The 10,804-nt window shown below is 38.5% G+C and overlaps 1 pseudogene; it reads left to right on the plus strand.

Moving 5' to 3' along the window:
- The first annotated feature begins 7,367 nt into the window (after positions 1–7,367).
- On the plus strand, positions 7,368–8,276 carry LOC103599237 (annotated as a pseudogene).
- The last annotated feature ends 2,528 nt before the right edge of the window (positions 8,277–10,804 follow it).

Raw genomic sequence — 10,804 nt, forward strand, 5'->3', positions numbered from 1 at the left:
CTGAACCCGTGGCCTTGGTGTTATCAGCACCACACTCTCCCAAGTGAGCCATGGGCTGGCCCTCATTTATGCCATTTCTTAAGGTATCATTAGTGACATGTGGATGGCGCTAAGAAAAAACACATACTATAGTTTCAAACCAGAGGTAATATTACAATAAGGGAGAAATAAAGTACACGTCAAAAAGAAATAATAAAGTCCAGAGGGTATTTGGAACTTTTAATTTGAACACAGCTCTCATTAATGAACAAAGTCATTTTTACATTTTAAAGGATGGTCCCCAAGGATTTGTTAGGCTAGCACATTCCAAGAAAATCTATAACTGAGGCACATATTTAATTTTTACATTTTTACTTTAAAATGTTGCTTTTCCTAACACCATGGATTTGCCACACAGAATCTGTAGGTCCTGAAGCACGGTGACTTCTTCTGGGGTGAAGAAAGAAGACAGGTATCACAGGAAGCAACTTCCAAAGCTGTTTCTTTTGTTTGGTTTCTTCCCAAGTATTACAGGCTAGACACCTTTTGCCTTGGAAGATAAGACAAGTGTCTCATTTAAAGTCTCTCTAACCGACAATTTCAGTCTTCAGATCATGTTTCTATCTTAAACAAACCCAGTGGACTATTTTCCAACCATGTTAGAGTAGATTAAGGGCATCAGGAGTCAGGGTAACTTTACATGCAGAAACATATTTCCTTGCCTTTGACCATGGGAAATTCAGGTTTACATTAGAGAAAATTTTGTCTAAACACTAGAAGTTATAATCCAAAAGTAATCAGTTCCTAGATCAGTTAAGTATTTAATGCTATCTCTCTAAAACTTTACTTTTCCTTTCAAACGTCCTTTATTCAAATGCCATAAAGTAATGACAATGTTTATTAATTCCAACGCTTCATCCCCTGTCTAGTATCTCATCTCCTGAAAATCTCATGGTAATTTTACATCCAGGAACTAATGAGCAGTTTGCAACTTGAGCTTCCAACACCACCCTGGAAAGCAGACTGTCTCCCAGGCAACCACCTGACCAATACAACTGCCAGAAACACTCAATGAAACCTATAAATGGAATCACAGTGGACGGTTTGGAAACTTTGTCTTTGTTTTATGAAAATGTATGCCCAATTAGTGGAGAAAATAGAAGCTCACAGAGATTAAGCAACTGCTCAAGGTAACCTGGCAAAGTTGGTAATGGAGATAAGAACTGATCCATCTCATGAATGAAAGCCACACAGTTCACTAAATTATGCTACTTCATCAAGACAAGTGAACATTAAGAATGAAACAATTTGTCACAACCTTAAAAACTGCAAATCAATGTAGCCAGTAGTGGACTCTGAGATCATTTAAAACTTAAAAAGAAAAATCCACTACGACCCAGGAATTCCACCCCTGCATGTGTTCTCTACAGAAATGCACACATAGAAATGTTCATCCTATAGTAGAAGGGTCATAGCAGCACAGTTCATAATAGCCAAAGACTAAGAATCATTGAGATATCCATCAACAGTACAACGAATAAAGATGTTGTGGTATTCCCAAAATGGAATAACTTACACCAATGAGAATGACAAACTGTAACTACATATACATTTACGAATGAATCTTACAAACATAACATTCAAAGAAAGACACAATACATATTGTATGATTCCATTTTATATAAAGTACAAAAACAGGCAGAACTAATATACGCTGCTGAAATCAGGTTAGTGATTATCCTTTAGCAGGACATATCATGTCTGGAAGTAATCATGAAGATGGCATCTCAGGAACTGGCCATCCTCTATTTTTTGATCTAGGTGCTGACTGTACATGTGTGTTCAGTTTGCGAGACTTCAGTGAGCTGTACACTTAAATATTTATAAATCAATCATAAACATCAATGGAATGGAATATAAAGTCCAAATATAGACCCATAGGTCAACCAATTGATTTTTATTAAAGTTACCAAAATAATTCAATGGGAGTGGGGTGGGGGGAGATAGTCTTTTCCAAACTGCAAAATGGAATATCCAGCTAGACTAAATAGTACATCCTTATGGAAAAAACAAACAAACAAACCTCAACCCTTACCTCACATCATATACAAAAATAGACTTGAAATGGATCATAGACTTAAACATAAAAACTAAATTCTATGACGTAAAACTAGATACCACTAAGAAAATGAAAAGAGGCAAACTGGGAAAAAAATATTCACAATATATATAACTGACAAAAGACATATCCAAAGTAAAGAACTCTTACAACTTAATAATCAAAAGAAAAACAACCCAATTAAAAAATGGACACTTTACCAAAGAAGACATCAAATGGCCGGTGAAGACATGATAACATGCTCAACATCACTAATCATCAGTAAAATGCAAATGAAAACCATAGTAAGGTACCACTACATACCCACCAGTGTTGCTAAAATAAAGAGGCTGACACTGCTAAGTGTTGGTGAGGATGTGGAGGCACTCTTACACATTGCCTATGGAAGCACAGAATGGGACAGCCACTTTGGAGAACTGTTTAGGAAACATCTACCTTATGACCTAGTAATTCTACTCCTATGTTTTTACAAAGAAATGAAAACATATATCCACGAAAATACTTGTACATGAGAGTTCACAGAAGCTTTATTTACCACAGCCAAAAACCATAACCCAACATCCATCAGCAAGTGAATGGATAAACAAATGGTGATGAGTGTTTTGTATGCTACTGAGATGAATGGTAGCTGGGAGCCCTAGACAGCTTCAGGAGAGGGGCTGGTCAACAGAAAGACCAAGGCATGTTTAGAGGGTTGGAACTTTCAGCCCCACCCACTGAGCTTTGGGGAATGAAGAGGGACTTGAAGTTGAGTTCAATCACTGATGGCCAATAATTTAATCAATCACGCCTAAAGTGAAACCTCCATAAAAACTCCTAAGCAACCCTGTTGGTGATGGCATTGAGGTACTGGGAGGGTGACGTGCTCAGAGAGGGCATGGAAGCTCTGCTCCCCTTTCCCCATACCTTGCCCTATGCATCTCTTCCATTTGTCTATTCCTGAGCTGTATGTTTTATAATAAACTGGTAACAGGAAGTAGAGTTTTCCTGAGTCCTGTGAGCCATTCTAACAAATCATTGAACCTGTGGAGGGGGTTGTGGAAACCCTTGATTTTATTATCGGTTGGAAGTACAGGTGACAACCTTTGACTTGCAACTGGCGTATAAAGCAAGAGTAGTCTTGTAGGACTGAACCCTTAACCTGTGGGGTCTGTGCTAACTCCAGTTAGTGTCAGAATTGAATTGAATTGTGGGATACCCAGTCAGTATCAGAACTGGTTGCTGATGTGGGAAAAACTATGCATTTTTAAAAACAGTTCAGAGTAGTATATTCACACAATAACACAGCAATAAAAAAGAATGAATTATTGATACATGCAGCAACACGGATAAATCTCAGAAACATTAAGAAATACTTAAGAGTACATACTACATGATCACATGTATATGAAATTTTAGAACAGGAAAAACTAATCAAGAGTCATAAAAAGCAAATCCTTGGTTGATGGGTCCAGGGATAGTATGGTAAGACTGACTGTGAAAGGTCATGAGGGACTTTCTGCAATGATGGAAATATCCAAATCTTGACATGGTGGTGGTTATGTAAGTGTCATACTTTTGTCAAAACTCATTGAATTATACACTTACAATGAGTGCATTTTATTACAGGTAAACTATACTTCAATAAAGTTGATTTAAAAAGTAAAAACAAAACTGTAGTGCTGTACAAAAATATATAATGACATGGGACAATAATCTGTACATTCAGTTTGAAAAAAGGTTACATTTCTAATACCATTCTCCATTATAAAGAAAAAGGGCTCTATGAGGAAATGGCTGATTCTGACACAGGGACAGGTGATATACAAGATGAGCATCTTGTAGATAAGCATCTTCATTATAGACAGTAATGAAGTACTAAAAAAAAATGCCACTACATTGATAGGTGTATGTCAAAGGGGCATAGGAGCCAACTAATAGGGCTCCCAATGGCCAAAGCTGGAACATTTTGAGCAATAAAACAAAATAGTACTGGGTTATAACCTGTTGGGAAAATACAGGAAAATGGTCAGGGCCCCTCAGATGTTCAGAATCTTGCCGAGCATTTGCTGTGAATAGGTTGTGTGTGGGTGGAGTTAGTGTGCCTGCGTGGGGCCGCCACCTTGGCTGAAGTTTACTGCTTTGGGCGGCCACCGCCACAGGAGCGGCCATGCCTTTCCAACCTACGGCTTCCAAGGACCTGTTTGCTGGTTACCTAGCTCATAGACCTGCGTGTGAGGGGTCTGATGATCCAGCCTGGCGTGTAAGGGGTTTGTGACCCAGTCTGGACAACTGGTGTGGTCATGTAGATTTACATAACCCAGACTAAAAAAGCAATATCCATGAGTCCATGCTGACATTAAGTAAACTAATGATGGGGGAGAAGAGACAAATGTAACATGCAGAAGAACTCCAAATAAATTATGTAGGTACTCCACCCCAAAGGAAAGGTAGCGTAATTCCCCACTCCTTAAGTGTGAGCTTGCATAATGACTTTCTTCCAAGAGCCCAATATGGAAAGAGGGAAAACAAGTAACTTTACAGTGGAGAAGAAACCTGACAAACACTACCCCCAACCAGCTGGTCAAGGTCAACGTCAACAGTGACAAGTCATGGCAATAGTCTGCACTTTTAATATTATGTGATGAGAATGGCACATTGCCTCTGTAATTGTTCTCAAAAAAATGTATAAGCCCAGTCTAATCATGAAAAAAACATCAGAAAAATTCCAATTGAGGAACATTCTACAAAACACCTGACCAATATTTCTCAAAACCAGTATTTCATCAAAAATAAGGAAAGTCTGAGAAGCTGTCACAACCAAGAAGAGTCTAAGGATACATGACAACTAAGTGTAATGTCATATCCCAGATGGGACTCTAGAACAGAAAAAATCATTAGGTAAAAACTAAGGAAATCTGAATAAAGTATGGACTTCAATAAATAATAATATGTTATTATTGGGTTTTTGTTTTGTTTTGTTTTGTTTTTTTAAGATGACTGGTAAGGGGATCTTAACCCTTGGCTTGGTGTTATCAGCACCACGCTCAGCCAGTGAGTGAACCAGCCATCCCTATATAGGATCTGAACCCGTGGCCTTGGTGTTATCTGCACCACACTCTCCCGAGTGAGCCACGGGCCAGCCCTATTATTGGTTTTTAATTGTAACAAATGTACCACACTAACATTAGATGTTAATAATTGGGGAAACTGTGCAGGTGTGTGGGGGAGGGAGGTAATATAGCAACTCTCTGTACTATCTTTGCAATAATTCTGTAAATCTAAAACTGTTCTAAAAGATAAAGTCTATTAATAAAAATATCAAAACAAAAAAAGGTTACAAAACAGTGTGTAGAGTGTGACCAGGTTTTTGGTAAAACTGTGTGTGTGTGTGTGTGTGTGTCTGTGTGTGTGTGTGTCTGTGTGTGTGTGTGTCTGTGTGTGTCTGTGTGTGTCTGTGTGTGTGTGTGTGTGTAACGTGATATCAAAACAAAAAAAGGTTACAAAACAGTGTGTAGAGTGTGACCAGGTTTTTGGTAAAACTGTGTGTGTGTGTGTGTGTGTGTGTGTGTCTGTGTGTGTCTGTGTGTGTCTGTGTGTGTGTGTGTGTGTAACGTGTATTTAAAAGTCCTGAATGATATAAACTAATGTGGTATAATTTATTTTCTTCTTTTTGCTTATTCATAATTTTTACGTCTTCTGCAAACTATGACTATATGAATAATCTTTATGAGGAAAAATAAAATCTTACTTATCAATTTATTAGTGACTCTTTGAAAAAGACTGTAATAACAGTGGCAAGAATTTTTAGTCCACTTCTCAACACAGTCACTGATACTATATCTGTTTCTACTTTCTAATCTTTGTTCAGATTATTAATATTCCATTTATGATTTTTATCATCATGCAACTCAAAAGGGCCAGATATGGCATTTTTTCAGTTTAATACATAAAAATGTTAAGGGAGACAGAAGCAAATGAAAAAGAAATGTCACTAAAGTCAATAAGAGCATAAAAACACAATGCTTTGAAAACTGTCCTGAAGATAAAATTTTTTTAAATTAATTCACAAACAGAATAGTTTTCACAGAGCCCTGAAACTATTCATTCTACTACTCTGCTCATTGCTTTGCTACCCGAAATCTTGTGACTTTTCATCTCTTTCAAAACAGTAGCACCAAATTGATAGCCTCATTTCATACTTCCAATGTGAATAAAATTGACAGATTATTAGGTTTCAAGGCTGACAGACTGAACATATGCTACCTTCCTCACAATACCAATAGGAACTAGAGAATAGATATTTAAGATAAATATGTACACAACTCTGCTCACAGATGAAAAGGAATCCCTAAAAGATGGAAAACAAACAAAGAGAGGGAAACCTTAGCTGTAGACACCACCACACATAGGCAACTGCTACTGTGAACGTGGGACCAATACTCATGGCATTCCCAAGTGAGAAGTGGGGAAGCTGAAGCCCAGGGAAGCCACTAGACTGCTGAGAGGCCCCTAGAGTGATGATTTGGGGCACGTGAGCTACCGTAGCAGGTGCACTCAGGCTCCTCGGTGCTTGGGCATGCCACCCCCCGCCCTCAAGGGGCCAGCAACCCAGGAACCAGACTTTGCCTCCAGCTGCAACCCTGAGTATAGAAGCTTGGCTCTCGGAAACAGGGCAGCATTCTGGCAGGTAACAGATGACTGAAGAACAGAGTGTGTCCAGTGCACAGAATAACAGCTTCTCCCACAGCACGTCTCTACCTCCTCCCCTCATCCCTCTGCACCTTGACTAAAACATAGGAGATCTCAGGTGCCAGAATGAACACAAAACTAAGAATCACCAAACATTTATAGGAAGTGACATCATGAAAGAGAAAAATCACCTCAATAAAAGTGTTTTCCTTTTCAAACACGTGGAATTTAGAAAAGCTGACTACATACAAAGGAACCTTTAACAAATTTCCCAAATTAATAAAGTCTGCCTTCATTCATTAAATGTAATTTTAAAAATCAGCACCAAATATATATCCTAAATAAATCCACACATCTGGCAATTTTAAAAGAGTTTTAAATAACTCTTGGATTAAAGAGAAAGTTAAGGTGGAAATGAGAAACTATTTAGAATCATATGAAAACAAAAAATACTCTATATGAAAATGCATAGACTTAAATTCGTTCCTTAAAAACCTAGAAAGAGGCTGCTACTGCACACGGGCTGGGGGCCCGGGGAGGCCCTAGCCGCCACCCCCCTGCCGCAGGGAACGAGTGCAGGGACCAGCTGTGCCTTGCCATGGCCCTGTACCGCACCAAGGAGCGCAGCAAGCTGCACTCGCAGGACGACCACCTCTTCTTCAAGAATGTAGCTGGTCACTACATTTCCCTCTTTCATGATATTCCTCTGAAGGTGGACTCTAAAGAGGAAAATGGCATTCCTACAAAGAAAGCATGAAATGATGAATATGAGAATTTGTTTAATGTGGTAGTAGAAGTACCTTGGTGGACAAATGCTAAAATGGAGATTGCCACCAAGGAGCCACTGAATCCAGTTAAACAAGATGTAAAGGATGGCAAGGTATGCTATGTGGCAAATATCTTCCCTCACAAGGGTTATATATGGAATTTGGTGCCCTCCCTCAGATTTGGGAAGATCCCATTGAAAAATTAGGAGCACAAACTGCTGTGGAGATAATTATCCTACTGATGTTTGTGAAATAGGCTCAAAGTTGCTTTCTCGTGGAGAGGTTATTCATGTGAAGATACTTGGAAGTTTGGCTCTTATTGATCAGGATGAAACAGATTGGAAATTAATTGCTATCCATGTGAATGATCCTGAAGCCTCAAAATTTCATGATACTGGTGATGTTAAGATGTTTAAACCAGGTTACTTGGAAGCTACTCTCAATTGGTTTAGATTTGATAAAGTGCCAGAAGAAAACCAGAAAACCAGTTTGCTTTTAACAGAGAATTCAAGAACAAGGCTTTTGCTCTTGAAGTTATTAAATCTACTCATGAATGTTAGAAAGCATTGCTTATAAAGAAGTGTGATGGAGGGGCTATAAATTGCACAAACGTGCAGGTATGTGATAGCTCATTCCATTACACTCAAGAGGAAGCAAGATCATTAGTTGAATCAGTGTCATCTTCATTGAATAAAGAAAGTAACAAAGAAGACCAAGTGTGGCACTTCCTTGGCAAGTGATCAGAACATTTGAAGTTCTGCCATTAAGATTCCAACGTCTAAGGACTCCAGACTCACTTTCCCCTAAGTGATAGAGGCAGGCAGGTCTATGAGCATTTGCTGGCTTCCTGTTGAAACTTTATTTTTTTCAGACTTTTTGAGATATGCAATATATAAATAAACACTGAAATTTTTGGAAAAAAAACACTCAGAAAGACTGAAAATAGATGACCTTAAGCTTCCAACTCAAGAAGGATAAATAAATAAAATAAATCCAAATAAAGCAGAAAGAAGGAATTAATAAAGATAATAGCATATTAATGAAAAAGAAAATAGAAGAGTTGTCAATGAAACCAAAAGCCAGTTCTTTTTTTTTTTTTTTTGAAATTTTTTCTTTCATGATCCTGATGTGTGCAGTGGGATACAGTAATATATTTAAAGCTCCTAAATTTGAATGGGTGACCCTAGGTGGGATTTCTCTTTCCTCTTTCCTATGGGCAAAGACTCCATCTGGGTCCTTGCTTCCCCTGGTTGGAGGATGAGTTGGTGGTGATTTGGAATTTTCTTCATTATTCTATTTGGGTATCCTGGTTTCTGAAGTTCTGGGGGTTCCATGTGTGTCTCTCCCCAGATCAAGACAGTCATGTGGGCTGCACATGTAATTCCCACCAGGTATGCTACAGCATGTGGCAGCATAATTCTCCTTGAGGGTTGGGCTACTGGGTCACAGGTCTGCACTTGCTCACCTGTATCCCTGGGCTCCACTGGTGACTCTCCTCTGTCAGTGCAGTTAAGTGGCCTTGGGCCTCCTGCACAGTGATAGTGGCTGATGCTGTGGTGGCAAGCTATCCTTGTGGCAGAAGTGTCTGTGGCGGTAGCTGTGGTTTACCACCTGTGTGGCAACTGTCTGCAGTTAATCTTTTAAAAGATTTTTTTTTTTTAAGAAAAGAGCAAACCTTTGTAAGTAAGCTCAAAAGAAAGAAGGCACAAATAACCTACATGAAGACAAAAGGAGGAAATAAAACCACATGAAAAATTTTACAAATCAGAAGAGTGTACCACACATGCACAACTTTAAGCTAACGGCTAGAATGAAAAATCTTCTAGGAACATATAAATTGCCCAAAATTGGCCCAAGTAGTAAAATCCTGACCAATAACCATAGAGACTGAAACACTAATTGAAAATCTACCCATAGAAACAAGGCATCAAACTCAGATAGTGTTACAGGAAAATTCTATCAAAATTTCAAGGTACAGATAATTCCCACCTTATAAAAACTTCCAAGCTCATAAAATAAATAAATAAATAAATAAATAAAAGAAGCCACCCCAACTGAGTTGAGGAGATGGACATCAAAACCAGGGAACTAAGACAAAAAAGTAAAATTGTGAGCTGTGGTAGATACCCCTAGTGCTCCCAATATCTAGTTCTCCTCTCCTTCCAGGCGAATGATAGATTATACTTCCTAGCTCCCTTGCAGTTAGCTGGGACCATGTGACTATAGTGCTTCTAGGAGAAGACATGTGTATCACTTCTGAGCCATAGTACAGAAGAGCAGGTAAGAGATCTCCATGCCTCTGTGAAGTCTGAGGCCACCGCTGGAGATGGTGGGACAGCAGAATCCCTATCAGCCTTGATATCTGAATGACTACATGTAAAACATCAGCCCCAATGATTCACAACGAACATGTGCAAAAATTAAAGAATGGTTAGCTGAGACTAGTGCAGGGGAGGACAGTGGGGGTAGAGAGGGATGGTGGAGGCAGAACACCAGGTTTGGAATTGGTGGACAGGGGGACTTTAGCCTAACATTTGTGTCTTCTCACAATGCTTTGTCTTTCCACAAGGAGAATGCATTTATACATTGCTTTTTAATTTTAAAATAAATCTTGTTGATCCAAGAGAAGAAAAAAGAAAAAGAATGGACAGAGGAGAGGGAAGAAGTTTAAGGAGGAGAGAAAGAGGGAAGAAGAAAAAAAGAATGGACAGAGGAGAGGGAAGAAGGTTAAAGAGGAGAGAAAGAGGGAAGAAATTCACTTTAAAATTAACATCTGGAGAAAAATCTCACAGTATTTGTGAAATCTTAGATTGGAAGAGCTCTTTAAATGACCCTCTTAAAAGATATGAGATTATTCAAACTATTTACTGATGCATTTTCCCCGTTTATCTTCTTTTTAAACTAAGAAAAAAATAAACATGATAGATTTATTTTTCAAAAAAGTTCGTAGGTTTGGTTTTGTAGGAAGCAATGTCCCTGGTATGGACAGATACACCCAGAGGGAGATTTAATAATTATCAACTATAAAACTAACAATAATAATTGCTAATATTTATTGAGAGCTTACTATGTACCAAGAACTATTAATAGCACTTTACAGACTCTATCTTGTCTAATATAACAGATAAGGAAATCAAGGTTAGGTGAAATTAAATTACTTGCCCAAGACCACACAACTTGTAAGAGGAAAACCTTGGTCTGTCTGACACAGGAGCCCAAGCTTTACCCTGTACCATATAGTGTGTTTGCGAGAAGGTATAATTGTGGT

The sequence above is a fragment of the Galeopterus variegatus genome, unplaced genomic scaffold, assembly GCF_000696425.1.
Source record: "Galeopterus variegatus unplaced genomic scaffold, G_variegatus-3.0.2 Scaffold2891, whole genome shotgun sequence".
NCBI lineage: Eukaryota > Metazoa > Chordata > Mammalia > Dermoptera > Cynocephalidae > Galeopterus > Galeopterus variegatus.